The following is a 22,948-nucleotide window of genomic DNA, read 5'->3' on the forward strand; positions in this document are numbered from 1 at the left end:
AGTGTCAATATTGTGCATTGATTTCATTCAGAGAAAGCACAATTAGAATGCAAGATTATCTGCCCCTCCATGGCATGACTGAAATCACTCCATTAATATTGCCATCTGATTATAATTAATGACAATATTTTAAGTACACTATTGAAGGTCATATTGGAATTGGCTCTTTAATTGTTTCAACACATACTTCCAATAAGAAACATCAGAACACATTTAATGTGAACTAAGAATGGCATTCTGCCATGCAGTGGAAATGAGAAAGCAATAAAAAGTGAGTCAATCAGATTTGGGGAAGGCGGGAACAGATCCACTAGAACAGTGTCAAGACTTCAGCTACCTAAACAGACTACAGATATAATAGAACTGTTTAAAATCATGCAGGCTTTGAAGGGACTAAGCAAGGAGAAATAGTCTCCAGCTGCAGAACAGCTGGTAACGAGCACTAGAACCACAGGGAAGATAAGGAGAATCTATTTCGTGCTGTGAATTGTTTGGATATATTGGAAGGCTTGATGGGAAGCATATTCAATGCTACCTTTCAAAAGGGAACTGGTACATCGCTTTAAACTGAGAAAACCTGCTGGGTCATTGCAGGCAACATGGAAACACCACTGCCTGAAGATTCCCCTTCAAACTGTGCACTATCTGGAAGTGAAAATACATCACTGGCTCTTCACTGTCACCCCTGGAATTCCCTACTTAACAGCACTGAGGGAGGCTCTTTAGCAAATGGACTGTGGCATTTCTAGAAGGTGACTCACTACTAACTTCTAAAGGGAAATTAGGGATGGGCAATAAATGCTGGTCTTGTGGTAATTCTCATATCCTGTAAAATGATTGAAGAAGGAACAAAGCTGTTGTATTGATGGAAGAGTGTATGCTTTAGACATAAACAGGCACGACTGGGTCCTTCTGTGGTGCACCATGCTATGAAAGTGCACTTTCTATTTATGGCCCAATGATAATTATTGGCCATGTTACTGTTTTAAATATATTCTCCAAGGTTATTGTCTAATTGTCTAGATGCTGTTTACACCACCCATTTCTTCCTTCTGCTATGGACCACACACAGGGAGCTTTCAAACAGACAAACAAAAGCTACAGGGGATAGTGCGAGTCTTGAATAATGGAATATATCCTGAAACATGCAGATACAATTACTCCTGGAGGTAGAGAACTTCATGAATGCTCATTTGTAAGATGACAATGAAAATCATTACTAGATTGTCACATCATTTGAACTGTTCCAACAATTCAGGTGCATTTCATATCTTTTAACAATTTCAGGTTTTAAATTACTACAACTTATCAAACAGTCATTTGAGAGACACAAGGTAATATTTTCTCCCAATGGATTTCCTATTTACTGCACTCTGCATTGGTACAAGTAAGTTTTCATGCTGAATGAAGTATTTATCTTAGGCAGAAGAAGACTAATATTGATAGTTGCTCCTTACATCTCCTATAATTCTATTCACCCTGTCTGTGCTGCTTTCACATATTACAGGGATTGTTGAAAACTGCACAAACAGATACAGAGGAATTTATAGCAAACCGTCTGATATTGACTCCCTTTCAGATTATCTTTGAACTGATAACTAGCATATTTCCTTCTGTTCAGTTGTGCTCAAACAGAATCATAATCTGTTCACACAAAGGAAGTTAAACAGTTCAGCTGCTCCCGTACAGAAATGGACGTTTTTGAAATCTTAAGGAAATACAGATTATGCTAATTTAATCTATCTCTCAGAAATTCACAATGCCCTTTTCTTTAAAGTATATAACATGATTTTTATTGTATTATGCCTTATGCAAAATGGAATACAGTAACTGAAATATGCCACATGTATTATCCCACATGCTAGTAATTATATGTAAATATTAAATTTAAAGAAAGAAGCCTACTAATTTCTAAATATTGGAAGTTATCGCTGAGAAACTGGAAGTATGTTGTTATTCCTGTGCTGAAACTCAAAACATCAATGTCCAAAACTCAAAGATGATAAAATTGTAGAAATACATGTTTACTTTGATCAACTGTCCCCTTAATGCTCTTATTAAAGATATTTCTGAGGGTTAAACTCTCAATGAATTCCTCAGTTCATGTTGTATTCTGAGAGACTCTTAGCTTAATTTGTATTGCATGGTCAAAATGTGTAGACATTTATCTTTAGATGGATCACTGTCACTCAGTCAGCTGTCCTGGTGAGATATTTTACTTCAGTGTTGAGTAACTGCAAGCTAACAGATTTCAGAGGCAACACCAGGGCGTGGGTTATGTCATCATTTCAACAAAATGAGATCCTGAATGTATATTGAAAGACGAAAATCATTAGTGCTTGCATTATGCAGCACATTTTGCTCCTCTTCCATATTATATAAAATTGAGTTGGAGAAAACTGAAGAAAAAAGAAAAAAAATAGAGAAGAAATTACAAGGAAAAGGTGGGGGGCGGGGAGGTAGATTTAGTATTCCAAAGTTGAAAACTTCAAAGTAAATTTGTTATCAAAATACATATATGTCACCTTATACAAACCTAAGATTCAATGACAGTAAATACAAGAAACACAATAGAATCAGTGAAAGACCACATTCAACAGGACAGCTGAATAATCAATGTGCAAAAGACAACAAGCTGTGCAAATAGGAAAAAAAATGAGAATGATAAATAAGCAATAAATATCAAGAACATGATACGAAGAGCCTTTGAAAGTGAGTCCATAGATTGTGGGAACAGTTTCATGATGGGGTGTATGAAGTTGAGTGAAGTTATCCCCTATGGTTCAAGACTCTGGTGGCTGAACGGTATTGACTGTTCCTGAACCTGGCTGTGTGCTTCCTGAAGATCCTGTACCTTCCTTCTGATGGCAGCAGCGAGAAGAGGGCATGGCTGGGACAGTGGTGGGGGGGGGGGGGGGGGGTGGTGGTTCTTGACGATGGATGATGCTTTCCTGTGAGTGCTCTGTGTAGATGTGCTCAATGATGGGAAGGTCTCTATGCCTCATGGACTGGGCCGTACCTATTACTTTTTTCAAGTTAATATAAGTAACCTAGCTTAGAATTAGGGTCAGCAATGAATGATCAGAAGTGATCTTCGATTACATATCCACTTGCCTGCAACTTGCAGGATTTTTGCACAACCCATGGTAATGAGGGAGCTACCATCACTGGGGGAACATGAATGTGAATATGAAGAAGACAAGCTGCAGCAGAGCTCCTCAACCAATCAAATTGGAAAATTCTTGAGACATAAACTAGGTAATGTAACTTGGAATATTTAATGCATGGAAAATAAGTATGAAGTAACCAAAAGAATTGACTTAGCATTTCCAAGAATAATAAAAACCTGCTGAAATTAAGTTTTATATCAATGAACATAAGTTTTTAAATCCAGAGACGCTGTTTGGCAGTAAACCTTATCACACTATGATAACTGAATGCATCGGGTCTAAATTTCTTCCAGCACATTTTGTAGGTATTTAATGGACAAGTAAAGTTAGAGATTCAAACAGCATGGAAATGGGCCCTTTGCCCAATTGGTCAGTGCTGACTATAATTCCATCTAAGCTTGCCCCAGTTGCCTGTGTTGGGCCCATATCAATTTAAAGTTTTCCTATCCATGTACTTTTAAATGTTGTTAATATATTTGCCTCGACCACTTCCTCTGGTAGCTCATTCCAGAGGCAGCCCTCTCACCTTCAACCTATGCCCTCTAGTTTTTGATTTCTCAACACTGGGAAAAAGATGGTATGCATTTACATAATCTATGCCTCTCCTGAACATACACACTCTATGTACTACAATTCTGCTGAGTAGAATATCTTGTAATATTGAATATTCTGGTGATAAAGCAATGCACAGAAATTCAGTAAGTACCAGGGTAACTCAGCAAGCATTTTCCTGAATTCTATACTTAATTCTAATTGGTTCCTTAAGGTTGTCATAGTTGGGAGAGGTAAACTACCTATAAAATGCTTTCAATGGCTTTGACTTCCCTTGTCAGCCATGGTTGTACTACTTTACCATTTGAGTATTTCTTCATTTTTGGAATACATATGTCCTGCACCTTCCTCATTTTTCCCAGAAACACACACCATTACTGCTCTGCTGACATCCCTGCCAGCAGCTCCTTTCATTTACTTTGGCCAACTCCTCTCTCATGCCACTGTAATTTCCCTTACTCCACTGAAATACGGTTACATCAGACTTTTCTTTCTCTCTATCAAATTTCAAGTTGAACTCAATCATATTGTGATCACTGGTTCTTAAGGGTTCTATTACCTTAAGCTCCCTAATCATCTGTGGTTCATTACATAACACCCAATCCAGTATCGCTGATCCCCAAGTAGGCTCAATGACAAACTGCTCTAAAAAGCCATCTCTTAGACAAACTCACTCTCTTGAAATCCATTATCAACCTGATTTTCCAAATCAACCTCCATATTAAAATCTCCCATGACTACCATAATATTGCCCTTTTGACTCGCCTTTTCCATTTCCTGTTGTAATCTGTGGTCCACCTCTCAGCCACTGTTGGGAGGCCTGTATATAACTCCCATCAACGTCCATGTACCCCTGCAGTTTTTTAACTCAACCCACAGGAATTAACATTTTCCAGTCCTATGTCACATCTTTCTACTGATTTGATGCCATTCTTTACCAGCAGAGCCACACCACCCCCTCTACCTACCTTCCTATCCCTCCGATATAAAGTGTAACCTTGGACATTCAGCTCCCAACTACAACCATCCTTCAGCCACGATTCAGTGATGGCCACAGCATCATACCTGGCAATCTGTAATATTGCAACAAGATCATCCACCTTATTTCTTATACTACGCATATTTAGATACAACACCTTGAGTCCTGTATTTGCTATCCTTTCTGATTCTGCATCCCCAATGATTTGATACTCAGCCTGCTGGCTGCAACTAAGTCCCATCACCTGCCTGCCCTTCCTGACAGTCTGACTGCACGCTATCTTTACTCTTTTACCATCTGTCCTATCCAGAATCCCTTCATGCTGGTTCCCATCCCCCTGCCAAATTAGTTTAAACCCTCCCCAACAGCTCTAACAAACCTGCCTGCAAGAATATTGGTCCCCCTCGAGTCCAGGTGCAAACTGTCACTGCTGAACAGGTCATGCTTCCCCCAGAAGAGGTCGCAGCGATCCAAGAACCTGAAGCCCTACCCCCTGCACTAGCTTCTCAGCCACGCATTTATCTGCCAAGTCATCCTGTTTCTACCCTCATTGGTGCGTAGTACAGGCAGCAACCCAGAAATTACTTCCCGGGAGGTCCTGCTTCTCAGCTTCTACCTCGCTCTCTCAATTCTCTTTTCAGGACCTCATTGTTTTTCCTTCCTGTGTTATCGGTACCAATATGTACCAAGACATCTGGCTGCTCCCCTTCCCTTTCCAAAATGTTGTGTTGACCAGAGCAATATCTAGAAATCAAATAATCTTCTATTATATTTCTTCCTTTGTTTGGGGAACATTACAGCATTGCAGTTCCTTCCTCAATGACAAGGAAGATCATCTTCAATAGAAATGAATTGCAGAAACTAGCTGTCGAGTTAAAGCATCAAAACTAATAAATGCTTTAGGTGCAAACAAATCAGAAGCAGTTTCTTTCCCATAAAACCTTACCACTGATTGTTATCTCTATATTTTCTGAAAACATTTAATACCCAGTTTATGATGTTGAAGAGGGGAAGGACAGTGTGGTATCTACATACTTCAAGCAGAATTTGTCCCTGTGGTATGTTTTCAAATGAGAAAGTATCTTTCTTTCACTGCCATATTTCTAGGGGATGAATCTACTAACAAATAACCTAGGAACAAGAGCAGGTCCCCTGGTCCTTTGGGCCTCCTCTACCATTTAATAGGATAATAGCCGATGTGATTGCAACCTTAGTTCAACACTCTTGATTATTACAATAGCCGTCCACCCCCTCATATAAGGAATCTATCTGTTTCAGCTTTAAAGTGGTTCAGATTCTGCTTTCACCACTATTCCATGAAATAAGTTCCAGAATCAAGCAAGGTGTTCTGCAAAAATCTTTCTTACGTGGGTGACTCTTCATTGTTAGTCAATGAGTCCTTGTCCTAGGTTCTCCCATAATGGAAAGATCCTCTCCTCATCCACCCAATTGAGAACCCTTAGGATCAAAAGTTTTCAACCAAGTCACCTCTCACTCTTCCAAAGTCCAGCCTGCTAAACTTCCTCATAATACAAAGGATCTACAAGAGCTTATTTCTTTTCTTCTTAAAAAACTCAGTTTTGAGTTGCTTATAAGGTCAAATAAATTTATGACATCAATAAATATGTATTGTGGAAAGCTTCAGAGCCTTCCTATTTCTTATTCTGTTAAGCACCAATGTTGAAAAAGTCATCTCAAAATATTACATCTGCTTACTCCTATTTTCTAGAGCTGGTCCCGAATCTTGTCTAGGTAAAATTCTTTGATCAGCAATGTTCAATTATCTGAAATCCCCCTTGTTTGTCTCCAAGATTAGTTACAGTATTTTCAGTGGGCATTATGCCTCTACGTTTATGCATATATGTACAATACATAAAACATAACGTATATCTCCACCTGACTGAGAAGATGTATCTAAGCTTTTCAAATAAGCAGCACCATTTGTATTTGATCTATAATGACAGCAAAAAAAAATTCTTGAATCTTTAGTTGCATTGCTAGTTACCCAGTGAGTTTCTCCATAGTAATTTGAAGATAACGTCATGGCTTATGATCACATACAGAAAAGGTTTTTACAGCTTTTTTAACTCAATGGCTTTTTTTTGCAGTAGTAGCATGCACTTATATAGTACTTTAACAGTCTCAGATATGCTCCAAGGCACTTGATGCACACAATGGCCATCCCTTCAATGCTGTGTTGTATGTGTCAAGGCCAAATGCAACTTTAATCAAAGTTGAATGGGCAATTTATTTTCTAGTTCATCCACATTTCTTTAATCCACAGTGCTAAAAATACAGTTTTCTGAAGACATTGTACAGTGATCTTTGACCCTACATGCTATGTATCCTTGGCAGGTAAGAGAAGCTTTTTTAAGTTTAGTGACTCACTTAATAGTATGAAGTCTTTGCAGCAAAAGAACAGACCATTCAGCTTATGATGCCCTCTGTTGCTTATGCTGTATTTACTGTACTTCTCACCCACCGCTGCATTCTTCAATTATTTCCACCGTTGTGTTTAGACCAGATATGGGCAAACTACGGCCCGGGGGCCATATGCGGCCCGTTAAGCTTTTTAATCCAGCCCGCAGAACTTGATGAAATTATATTAATAAACCTTGTTAATGTTTTTTCCCTGCAATTCTGGCGTTTTCCCAATAGATGACGCACTCTATATACATTGACCTTTGTTGAGGTGCAGCGTATTACTCCACATTTGCGCTTTACTCTTTGTTCGGCTCGACCTATTTGTGTGAACAGGCGTTCAGCGTCATGAACATCAACAAAGCCAGCCACAGATCCAAGTTAACTGACCAACACCTCAGATCCATCCTGAGAATCGCCACAACAAAACTAAATCCAGACTTTGATGTGCTGGCTAAAAAGGGAGACCAACAACACTGTTCCCACTGAAATTAAAAATAAGTTTCTTCATTGTGTTATGTAAAAAATGCATTTGAAAATATTTTTTCAATAAGCCTTACATGTTACATGTCATTTCTGTTAAGTGATGGACATGAGTAGTGCGCAGGTGCACGTACGTTCTCAAAATAAAAAATGCGCTCCAGATCAAATAACGCGCTCCGCATACTGGCGCGCTGTCACTGTTCTGTCCTTGTGCTGGTCGTTGTTGAGTTTTGGCACAGGGAACAATTGAATTAGAAGGAGCAGGACAAGTAGACCTGCATCTCCTACCGTTTTTGAAATAAAGACAGTCAGGAGGAGAGTGATGATCTTGAAGGATGACAGAATTTTCAGTGCTTTAAAATAATAACTGTTACTATCAAAAAAAGCTGTATTTTATTCATTTAATTTTCAGTTTTAAAAGTCATTTCAATAAATAGCTAAATACCATGGGACTTCAAAGACAGATATTTTGTTGTAATGCATTTGTTCATTTTCAATTGAAATTAAAGCACATGTTTTCTACATATCCCATGATATTTTATTTTCTCTTATGAGGTGTACTACCAAAACACTCCGTCCATCTGCTCCTGGTCCGGCCCCCCTGTCAAATTTTAGAACCCTTTGTGGCCCACAAGTCAAAAAGTTTGCCCACCCCTGGTTTAGACTGTGTTAACTTAAATGTGTCATTTTACCTGCTACTTTTTAACAGTGTTTGCTTAAAAAGTTCCTCTTGAATTCACAACTTGATTTATTAACAACAACTTGCATGGGCAACCTCCTGTTTTTGATGTTTCCATAGGTGGAACAACCTGCTCTGCATTGATTCCATCCATTCTGTTGTAGATCAGAGCAATTATCAGTTGTCATGGCTGATTGTATAGCTTTCATGTGTTCCTTTTCCCTTGTTTAATCTTTCTCCCTCCAACCTTAGTTTCTCAGTTCTTTCTAAATTTAGTCAAGCCAGGAGTCTGGAATGAGAGTTTACAATTATATTCTTACTATTAAGTTCCCTCCTATCTCTGATGGTGACTAAAGAGTGATGCAGAGAGATCAAGATCAGCATCTTGGGGTTCAAGTCCATCTTGTCCCATTCTCCACCTCCATCATTTCATAAATTACCACTGCTTCCGTCTTTGATGGAGGCTAAATCCCAGGAGCATCAAGCCCTCCTCCTTTATCTTTGCAACCGCTGTGTTTTTATTATGTGAGTATTTTTTTTGATGTGTGACTGATAGCGTATTGAATATTGTTGCCTTCCTGTCAGCTTGGACCAGACTGACCATTCTCCTCTGAACTCTCTCATTGACAAGACATTTTAGCCCACAGAACCGCCACACACTGAATGTTTTTTTCCTGTTTTTTGCACGATTCCCTGTAAACTCCACAGACTGTTGTGTGTGAAAATCCCAGTAAATCAGCAATTTCTGAGATACTCGAACCATCCCATCTGCCACTAACAATCAATCCACAGACAAAGTCACTTAGATTATATTTCTTCCCCATTCTGATGTTTGGTCTGAACAACAACTGAACCACTTGATAATGTCTGCGTGCTTTTATGCACAGAGCTGGTGTCACATAATTGGCTGATGAGAGAATGAGCAGATGTACAGGTAACAGAGTAACCATTGAGTGTAAACCACAGCACTGGACATGAGGAGGTACCCATCCTCTTGTAAGGAGGGCCTTAGCTGGGAGGTTCTTGGGCATTTGGTGAGGTTGTTCCTGAGTGGCTGTATAAAACAGAGCACTGTGAAGTATGGACTGTTTCCAAGGATGCGCAATGCAGAAAATATTGCTAATGAGAGAAGATCATCACCTTGATGAAAGACACATTTTACTCTGCCTAAAACTCCTCCACAACATGGACAGTGGCAGAGTCCTGAAAATTGGCAGGGAAATATAGGACTGAAGGTGTTCTGTTTGAGTGCACACAGTATGCAAAATAAAGTAAGTGACTTTGCAGAAATTGATATGTATGGTGTTGTCGGCATTACTGAGTCGTGGCTGAAAGAAAATCACAATTGATAGCTAGATGTCCACTGATACACATTGTGTTGAAAGTGCAGGCAGGTGGGCAGAAGGATTGGAGTGGGTGATTTCAAAATGAGGGTAAATTGAGGAAAATCAGTTTGGTACTGGATCCCATGAAAAAAAAAACTGTCAAATGCGTACAAGAAGGGTGTATGGAACTGCTTGCGGTCAAGCCGACTAGAGAAAAGACAATTCCGGAATGGGTGTTGTGTAATGAACCAGATTTGATTAGGGTCTTACGATAAGAGGCAGTGATCATATGATAAAATTCATACTCCAGTTTAAGCAGGAGAAGCTAGAATCAGATGTATTGGTATTCAAGTGGAGCAAAGGGAAGTACAGAGGCATGAGAGAGGAGATGCCCAATGTTGATTGGAAGGGGACACTAGCAGGGATGACAGCAGAGAAACAATGGCTGGAGTTTCTGTGGGCTTTTTGGAAGGCATTGTATTGATCCACTCAAAGAAGAGGAAGCAAGCTAAAGGGAGGATGAGGCAACCACGGCAACAGGGGAAGTCATAGACAGCATAAAAGCAATAGAGAGAAGAAGAGTATACTCTGCTCTGTATACCATGTATACTATGAAGAAGAGTATACTATGCTCTGTAGAACACTGCAACAATAGTTGGATGCTGAAGGTTTGGTTGGCTTTTAAAACCAATGGAAGGTAGCTAAAAAAGTTGTAAAATGAGCAAAAAAGTTGAAATATAAAGGTAAGTTAGCCAACAATATAAAAGAAATTACCAAAAGCTCTCTTTTGTAGATTATTTGTGTAAAAAGAAGTGGCAGGGTGGATATTGGACTGCTGGAAATTCACAAATATCATTCCACTATTTAAATTCAAGTTCAGTTTATTCTCATACAACTGTGCAGTTGTATACCGCCAAACGAAACAACGCTCCTCTGGGGCAAGGTGCACCACACAGTACCTATACAAATAAAGCAATATTATCAGAAGGAAACTGACAAATAAAAAGACCCATTGATGACACATGCTAAAAATTAAACAGTATAGTGCCACCTGTGCTTCATAAGACCTGCGTGGTGGCAGGGAGTTCAGTAACTTACAGCCTGGCGGAAGAAGCTGTTTCACATTCTAACAATTCTTGTCCTGATGCTAAGGTACCTCCTGCCCGATGGTAAGGGATCAAAAACATTGTTGGACAGATGGGGAAGGGGCCAAGGGCGCTATGTTAGCGGCGCCCTGATAAGCATCTCTGATGGGTGGAAGAGGGACCCTGACGATCCTCTTTGCAATCCTCATAACCCTTTGCAGGGACTTGTGGTCAGATGGCTAGCAATTCCTGTACCAGGCAGTGATGCATCTGGTCAGGACACTTTCAATGGTGCCCCTGTAAAAATTGGTTAGAATGGAGGGGTGAGTGGGGGTCTCACTTGCCTCTGTATGCTCAGGAAGTGGAGACTTTGCTGTGCTTTCTTGACCAAACAGGGACCAGGTGAGAGCGTCCTTTATGCGCACTCCAGATATTTGGTGCTCCAAACTCCCTCCATAGAAGAGCTGTGTATGGACCATGAGGAGCGATCAGCCTGCCTTCCTAAAGTCCACAATCATCTCTTTGGCCTCTTTGAGACTCAAGTGGTTGTGCTTACATCATTCTACCAGCTGTTTTACTTCCTCTCTGTATACCATCTCATCGTCATTGTTACTGACGCCAGCCACTTCTGTGTCATCAGCGAACTTGATGATTCGGTTTGAGTGGGATCTAACAGTGCAGTCATCCATCAGCAGTGTGAACAGCAGTGGGCTGAGCACAGAGCCCTGGGGGCCAGCTTGCTCAGCTTGATAGAGCTAAAGATGCTTCTGCTAACACAGTCTGACTGTGGCCTTTCTGTCAGGAAGTCTGGGATCCAGTTTCGGTGAGAGGTGTTGCCATCCGACAAGGACAGTTTACCCACCAGCTTCTGAAGGATAATCATATTAAATGTCAAGCTTAAGTCTATAAACAGCATCCTGGCATATGAGACACCATTTTCCAGGTGGTACAGGATGGAACGGAGTACTGAGGCTGTGGGAGCATCAGCGGATTGACTTGAATGATAAGTGAACTGGAAAAGGTCCAATGTAACAGGAAAGTGGGATTTAATGTGATCCATAACCATATGCTGAAAGCACTTCCTTGTTGTGGGGGTCAGTGCCACAGGACAGTAGTCATGGAAGCAAGTTTCTGTCACACTCTTGGGCACCAGGATAATGGGGGCCACCTTGAAGCCTGAGGGGGCAGTGGACTTTTCCAGAGACACATTGAAGCTGTCTGTTAGAGCCCTTGTTATCTGGGCTGTACAATCCCTCAGCATCCGATCAGAATCAGAATCAAGTTTATTATCACCGGCATGTGACGTGAAATTTGTTAACTTAGTAGCAGCGGTTCTATGCAATATGTAATATAGAAGAAGAAAAACAAACAAACAAACAAATAAATAAATAAATAACAGTATACGTACATTGAATAGATTAAAAAGCATGCAAAAATGGAAATAATGTATATTAAAAAAGTGAGGTAGTGTTCACTGATTCAATGTCCACTTAGGAATTGGATGGCAGAGGGGAAGAAGCTGTTCCTGAATCACTGAGTGTGTGCCTTCAGGCTTCTGTACCTCCTACTTGATGGTAACAGTGAGAAAAGGGCATACCCTGGGTGCTGGAGGTCCTTAATAATGGACACTGCCTTTCTGAGATACCACTCCTTTAAGATGTTCTGGGTACTTTGTAGACTAGTACCCAAGATGGAGCCAACTAAATTTACAACCCTCTGCAGCTTGTTTCAGTCCTGTGCAGGAGCCCCCCCCCTCCCCCACACCATACCAGACAGTGATGCAGTCTGTTAGAATGCTCTCCACAGTACACCTATAGAAGTTTTTGAGTGTTTTTGTTGACGTAACAAATCTCTTCAAACTCCTAATGAAATACAGCCACTGTCTTGCCTTCTTTGTAGCTGCATCGATATGTTGGGACCAGGTTAGGTCCTCAGAGATCTTGACACCCAGAAACTTGGAACTGCTCACTCTCTCCACTTCTGATCCCTCTATGAGGACTGGTATGTGTTCCTTCATTTTCCCCTTCCTGAAGTCCACAATCAGCTCTTTCCTCTTACGACGCTGAGTGCAAAGTGGTTGCTGTGACACCACTCCAATAGTTGACATATCTTGCTCCTGCATGTCCTCTCGTCTGCATCAGGTATGTTATCGGACCCCACAGCTTTATGTGGTTTGACCCTTCCTCACATCAGCTACGGCCAGACAGAGTGCCTGCTCCTCAAACGGAAGTGGGGGGGATGTGTCCTCGCCAGCACATCATTCTCTTTATCAAACTGGGCATAAAAGGCATTCAGCCTATCAGAGAGGGGAGTGTCACTGTTGTTAATGAGCAGGGTCTGAATTATGGTCTGAATACCCTGCCACATGCACCTCATCCCTTCGGTGTCACAGGGATGGCTATGTATTCTCTGTTAATAATCACATTTTGCCTTCCTGATGGTGCAGTAAAGTGCAGCTCTAGCTGACCTGAGAGCTGTCCTATGCTCCAATTGAAGGCAGCACCCTAGTCTCTTAGCCATGCCTGGACTTCTACTGTCAGCCACGGCTTCTGATTTGCCCGCATATTGATGAGTTTAATAATGGTGACATCCTCAATGCACTTCTCTCTGTTGCCAGTCACAGATCTCTCCTATTCTTTGAGGTTAATGTGATGCTGATAGGTAGCAGCCTTCCTGAAGAGGCTCCAGTCCGTGTTTTCAAAACAGTACTGCATACTGAGGTTATTGCTTCTGGCCAGGTCTTTATCTCCCTTGGAACTGTTTTAACTTGTTTAATTAGTGGTCAGTATGCAGGAATTACATAAAGAGGGAATCAAAGGAACTATCACAACATAATCCAAGGGAATCCAAGATGAGGACTGGGAGCAGCTTTGTATGCATCAGGGATGTTGGAAGAAACTAGGTCTAATGTGGTAGCAAAGTCAGATTTTAGGCAGGACTGTTCTTAAGTTAGCATGGTTGAAGTCGCCAGTAACAATAAAAAAACTTTGGGGTGTGGTTGGCAAGTCACTGATGACAAGATAGAATTCACATAGCACTTCCTCAGCATTAACATGGGGGAGTGGGAGTGATGTATACAGGCACACTCACAATTACAAAAACTCCTTCGGTAAATAAAAGGCCCTGCATGTCACTTTTAAGACAAAAGACAGGAAATTTTAGGCCAGTTAGCTTGAGTTCAGTGGCTGGCAAGAAGTTAGAGTCCATTGTTAAAGATGAGGTTTCATGGTACTTGGAGGCAAAACCAGCTCAGTTTCCTTCAGGGTACATCTTTCCTGACAAAATCTTCCGGAATTCTTTGAGAAAATAACAGGTAAGATAGACAAAGAAGTATCAGAGTATTTTGCTTACTTGGATCTTCAGAAGGCCTTTGTCAAGTTGCTGCACACGAGGCAGCTAAACAAGAGCCTGGAGTACTACAGGAAAGATACTAGCATGGATAAAATATTGGTTGACTGGCAGGAGGCAAAGTGTGGGAATAAAAGGGGCCTTTTCTGATTGGGTGCTGGTGACAAGAGGTGTTCTTCAGGGGTTGGTGTTGGGACTGCTTCTTTTCACGTTATATGTCAATGATTTGGATGATGGCATTGATGGCCTTGTGGCCATGTTTGCAGCCAATAGAAAGATAGGTGAAGGGGTAGATGGCATTCAGGAAGCAAGGAGTCTGCAGAAAAACTTGGACAGATTAGGAGAATGGGCAAAGAAGCAGCAGATGGAACTGGAGGGAACTGTATGGTCATGCAATTCGGTAGAAGGTATAAAGGTGCAGACTATTTTCTAAATAACCATATAACATATAACCATATAACAATTATAGCATGGAAACAGGCCATCCCGGCCCTTCTATTCCATGCCGAACACTTACTCTCACCTAGTCCCACTGACCCGCATTCAGCCTAGAACCCTCTGTTCCTTTCCTGTCCATATACCTATCCAATTTCTTTTTAATGACAAAATCGAACCTGCCTGGTTCGAAATGGGTCATAAATTCAGAAATTGGAGGTACTAAGAGACCTAGAAGTCCTAGTGTAGGAATCCCTAAAGGTTAACTTGCACGTTGAGTTGGTAGCAAGGAACGAAAATGCAATATTAGCATTAATTTCAAGAGAGCTAGAATGCAAAGTACCGATGTTATGCTGAGGTTTTATAAGGCATTGGTTAGCCTGTATTTGGAATATCATGAGCAGTTCTGGGCCCCTTAACAAGGAATGGATGTGCTGCCACTGGACACCAACATTTCAGAGGATTTCATTTAGGCCCAACACTGAAACTGTGTTTCAATGCTCAAGAAGGATTGCCAACAGCTCTAATTCATTAGGTGTTTGTGGAGACTGGTATATAGTGTAATCAAAGAATCTTGCAAATATCTACAGACATACATTGGAGAGCATTCTGATCGGTTGCATCAGTCTAGAATGAAGCCTCCAATGCACAGGATGAAAAGAAGCTGCAAGGGATTCATCAGCTTCATCGTGGGCAGAACTCTCCTCACTATTGAGGATATCTTCAAGCGGTGCCCCAAGAAGGCATCATCCAATTCCAAAGTCTATCACCATTTGGTTCATGTTCTTCTCATTCGTACTATCAAGATGCAAGTACAGGGGCCTGAAGACCCACATGGAACATTTTGGGAAAGGATTTTTCCACTCTGCCATCAATTTTTGATTGGTCCATGAACACGACCTTGTTATTTCACTCTTGTACTATTTAATTTCTTTAGTAACTTACAGCAATTTTTATATCTTGCATTGAACTGCAGCTGTAAGACAACGGATCTCATAACAGGATCCTCTTGCAGGATCTGGGAAGGGAGGGAGCTCTCCAGTGTCCCTGACGACTATACCTGTGTAAAGTGCATCCAGCTGAAACTTCATACAATCTGCATTACGGAGATGGAGCCGGAACTGAGTGAACTCCAGATCACTCAGGACGCTGAAGGGGTGAAAGATAGGACATATGGAGAAGTGATTACACCCAAGATGCAGGACACAGGAAACTGGGTGAGAGTCAGGAAGGGGCAAGGGGTTAAAGAGCCAGTGTAGAGTTCCCCTGTGGCCATCCCACTCAGCCAAAGGCATATCACTTTGGATACTGTCAGAGGGATGACCTAACAGAGGAAAGTCACAGTGGTTGTGTGTCTGACACTGAGTCTGCCTCTGTCACTCAGAAGGGAAGGGGAGAGAAAAGGCACATTGTGATAATAAGGGATTTATTAGTTAGGGGAATGGACAGGATGTTCTCTGGGTGAGAACAAGATTCCCAGATGGTTTGTTGCCTCCTGGGTTCCATGGTCTGGGATATCTCAGATTGAGTGCTCAGCATTCTTAAGTGGGAGGGTGAACAGCCAGAAGTCGTGGTCCATGTAGGAACCAATGACATGGATAGGATGAGTGACAAGGTTCTGCATAGGGAATTCAAGGAATTAGGTGCTAAGTTAAAGGGCAGGACCTCCACAGTTCTGATTTTAGGATTGCTACCCGTGCAACGTGCCAGTAAGAACTAGGAAGATTATACGGTTTAATACATGGCTAAGGAGTTAGTGTAGGAGGGAGGTCATAAGATTTCATGATCACTGGGCTCTCTTCCAGTGAAGATGGGACCTGCACAGAAGGGACAGTTTGCACCTGAACTGGAGGGGGACTAATATCCTACTGAAGGTTTGTTGATGCTGCATGGTGGGGTTTAAATTAGAGTTGCAGGGGATGGGAACCAGAGTGCCAGAAGAGTTAGTGGAGAGGTTGTGGGGGCAGACCTCAGACAAAGTTAGGAATCAAAAGGTTAAGCATGGTGTGACTGCCGTCCTGAGCTGCCTGTATTTCAATGCAAGAAGTATCGTAGGATCGGCAGATAACAATGCCAAAGATGAGGTCGATGGTTTACAAATGGGGGCAATGTGTAGTGAGGAGAGGCTGTTGATAGGGCAAAATTGCAGTCAACAGGATGAGCTGCAATGTAAAAGTTGGACAAAATCGAAAAGAGTGAATACAGGACTGAAGGAGTTGTATCTTTCCGTAGGCTTCACTGAATCATGGCTGAAAGATTATAGCTGGGAGCTTAATGTCCAAGGATATACACTATATCAAAAGGATAAGTAGGAAGGTAGAGTGGTGGCATTGCTCTGTTGAGAAAAAATGAAATCAAATCATTAGAAAGAGGTAACATAGGGTCAGAATGCATTCAATCATTGTGGACAGAGCTAAGGAACTGCAACAGTAAAAAGACTCTGATGGGGTTTGTATACAGACCCCCAAACAATAGTAAGGATATGGCCTACAAATTACAACGGGGATAGAAAATGCATGCCAAAAGGGCAATGGTACAATAGTCATGGGGGATTTCAATATGCATATGGGGAATATGGGGAAATCAAGTTGATGCTGAATTACAGGAGGGGGTATTTCTTGAGTGCCTATGATTTGGCTTTTTAGAGCAGCTCATGGTTGAGCTCACGAGGGGATCAAAAAGGTGATCTTCTTGTTCAAGAAGAGAGAGAGAGAGAAGCTGAAGAAAGGAAACTATAGGCCAGTTAATCTAACCTCAGTGACTAGGAACATACTAAATTATTAAGAATGATGTTTCAGGGGGCTTGAAGGCACATGATAAAATAGGCCTTAGTCGGCATGGTTTCCTCAAGTGAAAATCTTGCTTGATATATCTGTTGGAATTCTTTGATGAAATAACAGGCAGGTTAGACAAAGGAGAGTCAGTGGATGTTGTTCACTTAGATTTTCCGAAGGCCTTTAGCAAGGCATCACACATTGGGCTGATAAACAAGATAAGAGCCCATGGTATTATAGTGCATATACTAGCATGGGTATACGGTTAGCTAACTGCAGGAGACAAAGTATGGGAATATTGGGAACTTCTAGTAGTTGGCTGCTGGTGACTAGTGGTGTTCCATAGGGATCAGTGTTAAGACCACTTCTTTTCATTTTATACTGCATGTCAATGATTTGGATGACAGAAATGTTAGCTCTGTAGCCAAGTTTGCAGATTATACAAAGATAGGTGGAGACAGATAGTGTTGAGGAAGCAGGGAGTCCGGAGAAGGATTTAGGTGGATTAGGAAAATAAACAAAGCAATAGCAGATGGAATATAGTACAGGTAAATATATGGTCATGCACTTCAGTTCCCTAAAGGTTATCTTGCAGGTTGAGTTGGTAGCAAGACAGTTCTTTCCCCTTGCTCCGCAAAATATTCTCTCTCAAATGTTCACCTAAGTAATTAATTCTATTTGCACAGCTCTTGTAGATTGTGAAATTCAGATTCTAAGTACTCCTGAGCAAACACATACTTTCTCAAATTCTCCTCATAAATTTTGCCCCAAATTTGGAGTTGTTCCCCAACTCTTTGAAACGTCTCCTAATGGATGCACCTTCCCTTTTTTTTACTCCATGTAAATGAGGCTTGATCTTATTCAACCCCATGATCACATTGAGGAAGCAGCCAGGGAACAGCTATTTTGGTTATGGTGTTTTGCAGTAAGACAGGAATAATTAATCATCTCATAGTAAAGTATCTCGAGGGAAAAATGAGAATAGTCTGGCAGAATTTCAGATTAAACTTGAAGGTGATAGACTTGTGTCTTAAACATAAATAAGGGCAATTATATGGTATGAAGACAGGGTTAGCTTTAGGCAAATGTAAAATATAAAATTAGATGGTAAATCACCATTGGGAGATTTCAGGAGATATTTCATAAAGCTCTGCAAAGGTATATTGCAGTGTGAAAGGATATCTAAGCAGAAAGATGCACCATCTGTGGTTCACTTATGATGCTCAAGGGTGGAAATTGATTGATAAGAGTATACATTCAATGTTTTAGGAACTGCATCTCATATTCCACTGGCATAGTCTACATCTTGATGTCATGAACATTGAATTCTCCAGTTTCAGGTAACCTGCTCCCTCTCTGCTCCTGATCTACCTGTTCTTCCTATATCCACTAGTCACCTAGACCCTGTAACTCTATGTCTCACAGCTTCTTTCCCATACTGCACCATTTTATCTGCCTGTCACCTACACAGTCCTCCCATTGGCTCCTCTCTCCGACTGTACCCAATGCCTTCCTTGCCACCCTTATTTGGTTTCTTGCCCTATCTTCCTTTGCTATCAGATTCCATCACCTGCAGCCCTTTGTCAACTCTACCTATGATCTACTACAATGTCACTATTTCCTCTCTTCTCAATTTACCTATCACCCCTCCTCACCTACATCCACTATTGCATCTCAGATCATGCTCAGCAACTTCCCCTCACCTCTTTATTCTGGCTAAACTTCAGTCCAGATGAAAGGTCTTGATTAAAACCATCAACTCTCTATTTCACTCCACAGGTGCTGCCTGGCTGCTGAGCTCCTCCTGTAGTTTGTATTGAATGACAAATCCCAGCGTCGTTGTAACCCAGGACACCTTCAGGGAGCGGTGTCTCAGAAAGGCAGCGTCCAATATTAAGGACCTCAGCACCCAAGGCATGCCCTTTTCTGACTGTCACCATCAGGTAGGAGGTACAGAAGACTGAAGGCACACACTCAGCGATTCAGGAACAGCTTCTTCCCCTCTGTTATCCGGCTGGTGGTAGATAACAGCATTTTATGTCACCTTGCATAAGGTGCTGCAAGGATTAGCTGTAGGTCAACAGAAATTATTAAAATTAAAGTACTAAGAGGGGAGATACAGATATAATGATATTAAAAAATAGAACAGCTTCTATTGCTATATAGAAATCTAGTAAATCCATAGAAAGAGGAGACATAGATGTAGAGTCCTTATGGACAGAGTTAAACAGCAAGGGTAAAAAGACCCTGATGGGTGTGATACACAGGCCTCTGAACAGTAACCAGGATATGAAATACAAATTGCAATGGAAGATAAAATTGGATTTGATTTGGAAGCTAAAGGTAAAGGAACCCTTAGGAAGCAGTGATCGAAGTATGATAAAACTCACCTTTCATTCTGAGAGAGATAAGTTAAAGTCAGATGTATCAGTATTACTGTGGAGTAAAAGGAATTACAGATGTATGAGCAAGGAGGAGAACAAAGTTGATTATAAGAGAACATTAGCAGGGATCATGGCAAAGGAGCAATGGCTGGAGTTTTCGGGAGCGATTCATAAGGCATAGGATAAATACATCCCAAAGAAGAAGTATTCTAAGGGCAAGATAATGCAACTGTGGCTGACAAGGAAGGTCAAATGTAATATAAAAGCAAAAGAGAGGGCAAAGTAATAGAGCAAAAATAAGCAGGAAGTTGGAAGATTGGAAAGTGTTTAAAAAACAACAGAAGGCAACTTAAAAAAACCATAAAGGGGGTAAAGATGAAATATGAAGGTAAGGTAGCCAATAGTATCAAAGAGGACATCAAATTTTTTTTCAGATACACAAAGAGTACAAGAGAGGTAAGAATAGATATCAGACACAGAAAACTGTACTTGAGAGGTAGTAATGGTGGACAAAGAAATTGTGGACAAGCTGAAAAAGTATTTTACATCACTCTTCACTGTGAAAGACACTAACAGTGTGCTGCAAGTTCAAGTGTGTCAGGGGGCTGAAGTGAGTGCAATTGCTATTACTAGGGAGAAAGTGCTTGAGAAACCAAAATTTCTTAAGGTATATAAGTCAGCTAGAACAGATAGACAGCATCCAAGTTTTCTGAGAAAGTTAGCTGAAGAGATTGTGGCAGCATTAGTAATGATTCTTCAAAAATCCCTAGATTCTGGCATGGTTTCAGAGAACTGGAAAATTACAAATGTCACTTCAGTCTTCAAGAAGGGAGGGAGGCAGAAGAAAGGAAATTATAGAGCAGTTCCCTGAACTCACTGGTTGGGAAAATGTTGCAGATAAATGATAAGGTTTCAAGGTACTTGGAGGCACATGATAAAATAGGCCAATCTCAGCATGGCTTCCTTAAAGGAAAATCTTGCCTGGCAAATCTGTTGGAATTCTTTGAGGTAATGACAAGCAGGATAGACAATGGAGAAGCAGTGGATGATGTGTACTTGGATTTTCAAAACGCCTATGACAAAGTGCCAAAAATAAAGCTGCTTAACAAGATAAGAGCTGATGGTATCACAGGAAAGATACTAGCATGGACTGTCAATTGGCAGAAGGCAAAGAATGGGAATAAAGGGAGACTTTTCTGGTTAGCTGACTGTGAGTAGTGATGTTGCACAGAGATCGGTGTTGGGACTGCTTCTTGTTACATTATATGTCAGTGATTTGGATGATGGAATTGATGGCTTTGTTGCCCAGTTTGAGCATGATACAAAAATAGGTGGAGGGGCAGGTCGTTTTGAGGAAGCAGGAAGCTGAAGGATTAGACAGATTAGGAGAATAGGTAAATAAGTAGCAGATACAATACAATGCTGGTAGGTGAATGGTCATGCACTTCGGTAGAAGGAATAAAAGCAGAAACTATTTTCTAAAAGTGGAGAAAATTCAAAAATCCGAGGTGTAAAGTGACTTGAAAGTTCTTGTGCAGGACTCCCTGAAGGTTAACTTGCAGGTTGAATCAGTGGTAAGGAAGGCAAATACAATTGTAAGCAGTCATTTCTAAAGGACTAGAACATAAAATTAAGGATGTAATGCTGAGGCTTTATAAGGTACTTCTGAGGCCTCACTTGGACTATTATGAGCAGTTTTGGATGTGCCGACATTGGAGATGGTTCAGAGGAGGTTCATGAGAATGATTCCGGAAATGAAAGGGTTCTCATATAAGGAGCATTTGATGGCTCTGGGTTTGCATTCACTGGAATTTAGAATAATGGAGGGTGATCGCATTGAAACCTATTGAATATTGAAAGGCCTAGGGAGAGTGGATGTGGAGAGGATGATTCCTATAGTGGTGGAGTTTAAGACCAGAAGGCACAACCTCAGAATGGAGGTATGACTTTAGAATGAAGATGAGGTAATTCTTTAGCTAGAGGGTAGGTAGTTGTGGAATTTGTTACTACAGGTGGCTGTGGATGTTGTGCTCATTATTGAGGGATAGTGCAGAGCACACCAGGATGCCAGCATGCAGGATACTCAACGGAACTTTAATTGATAACCCTGCTTGTAAAATATGTGAACTCCTCCCATGTGGGAATGGCTAACTGGTTGGCATACGAGTTACACTATTAACTACTGCTATACCTCCCCTTCTTGAGAAATAAAGAAAAACCAGGTATGTATTTCTTGTTTATAGAACTGCATTGTAGTCACTGAACTTGAGCGATTCAATTCACTTTACCCATAGCAAATAACTTATGCTTCTTATATAAACACAAAAAAGAATTGTCAACTTTATAAATGTCTTTCTCATTGCTTTTAATGGTTTCTCTTTCTCTCTCTTTGTTTTCCACTTTTTTTCCACCAATCCCTTTTGTTTTTTGAGAAGTCTCATTTTGTGAAATGTTTTCAACATTAGAACTTTCTTTTAAAAACCACTAATTCTTACAGAGGACAGGGTAGACTACTTGAACACTTTGGCAAAGTGAGAGGATTATTCTGCCTCTTTGGTCAATTGCCCTAAGCAATTGCCCTCGGCTATGGAGTATATCTCTGCGGTGAGACAGATAAATGACCCAATTTGGCATAGGCTCCTGAAAATTTTGGAGCAGATGGAAATTCTTAAACAGATGCATCCACCTCACATATCCTCGTCATAAGGATCAGGCCACTCTATCTCTTTCGCTACCTGTCGTGTGTTTTGAAGGTGCACAAGCACTTGCCTGTTCCAACTTACTTTACCTTGTGGTTTTCTGATCACAAACGATCAAGGTGCATGCTGCCAGACTATTGTTCCTTGGTGAATTGGTCTGAAATCCAAACACCTTCACCACTCCTGAACAGCGACAAAGATATTGCTCTGTGTCTGAGATCGTGCATGTGCTTCATTTTCTCACGCTGTGTTGTCTCAAAATTTCTCAGTTTGTCCAGTCAGAAAGCTCGGGGAAGGGAAGGAAAAATGGGCAAAATTGCTCTCAGCCTCTGGCCCATTGGCAACTCTGGTGGGCTGTAGGCATTCGCAAGAGGTGTGGACCAATAAGCTAGAAGTGCTTTGTAGGGGTCTTTTATATTCAGTGGGAGACTCTTAACAGTTTGCACTGCTCATTCTGCTTCTCCATTTGCCTGTAGATATTGTGGACTGCTTGTCTGGTGTTTGAACTCATAGTCCCTTGCAAAGGCATAGAATTTTGAGCAGCTGAAGTGTGGATGGTTGCACTGTGTAACACAAATGTCTCTGGTATTCCATGGTGAGTGAATACAGCTTTC

The 22,948-nt window shown here is 41.1% G+C and overlaps 1 protein-coding gene across 1 annotated transcript in view; it reads right to left on the reverse strand.

The window, feature by feature from the left end:
• grin3a (glutamate receptor, ionotropic, N-methyl-D-aspartate 3A) overlaps positions 1 to 22,948 on the reverse strand; it is a 181,970-nt gene that overhangs the window by 83,094 nt on the left and 75,928 nt on the right. The window lies entirely within an intron of this gene.

This window comes from Hypanus sabinus, chromosome 7, assembly GCF_030144855.1.
Source record: "Hypanus sabinus isolate sHypSab1 chromosome 7, sHypSab1.hap1, whole genome shotgun sequence".
In the NCBI taxonomy this organism is placed as follows: Eukaryota; Metazoa; Chordata; class Chondrichthyes; order Myliobatiformes; family Dasyatidae; genus Hypanus; species Hypanus sabinus.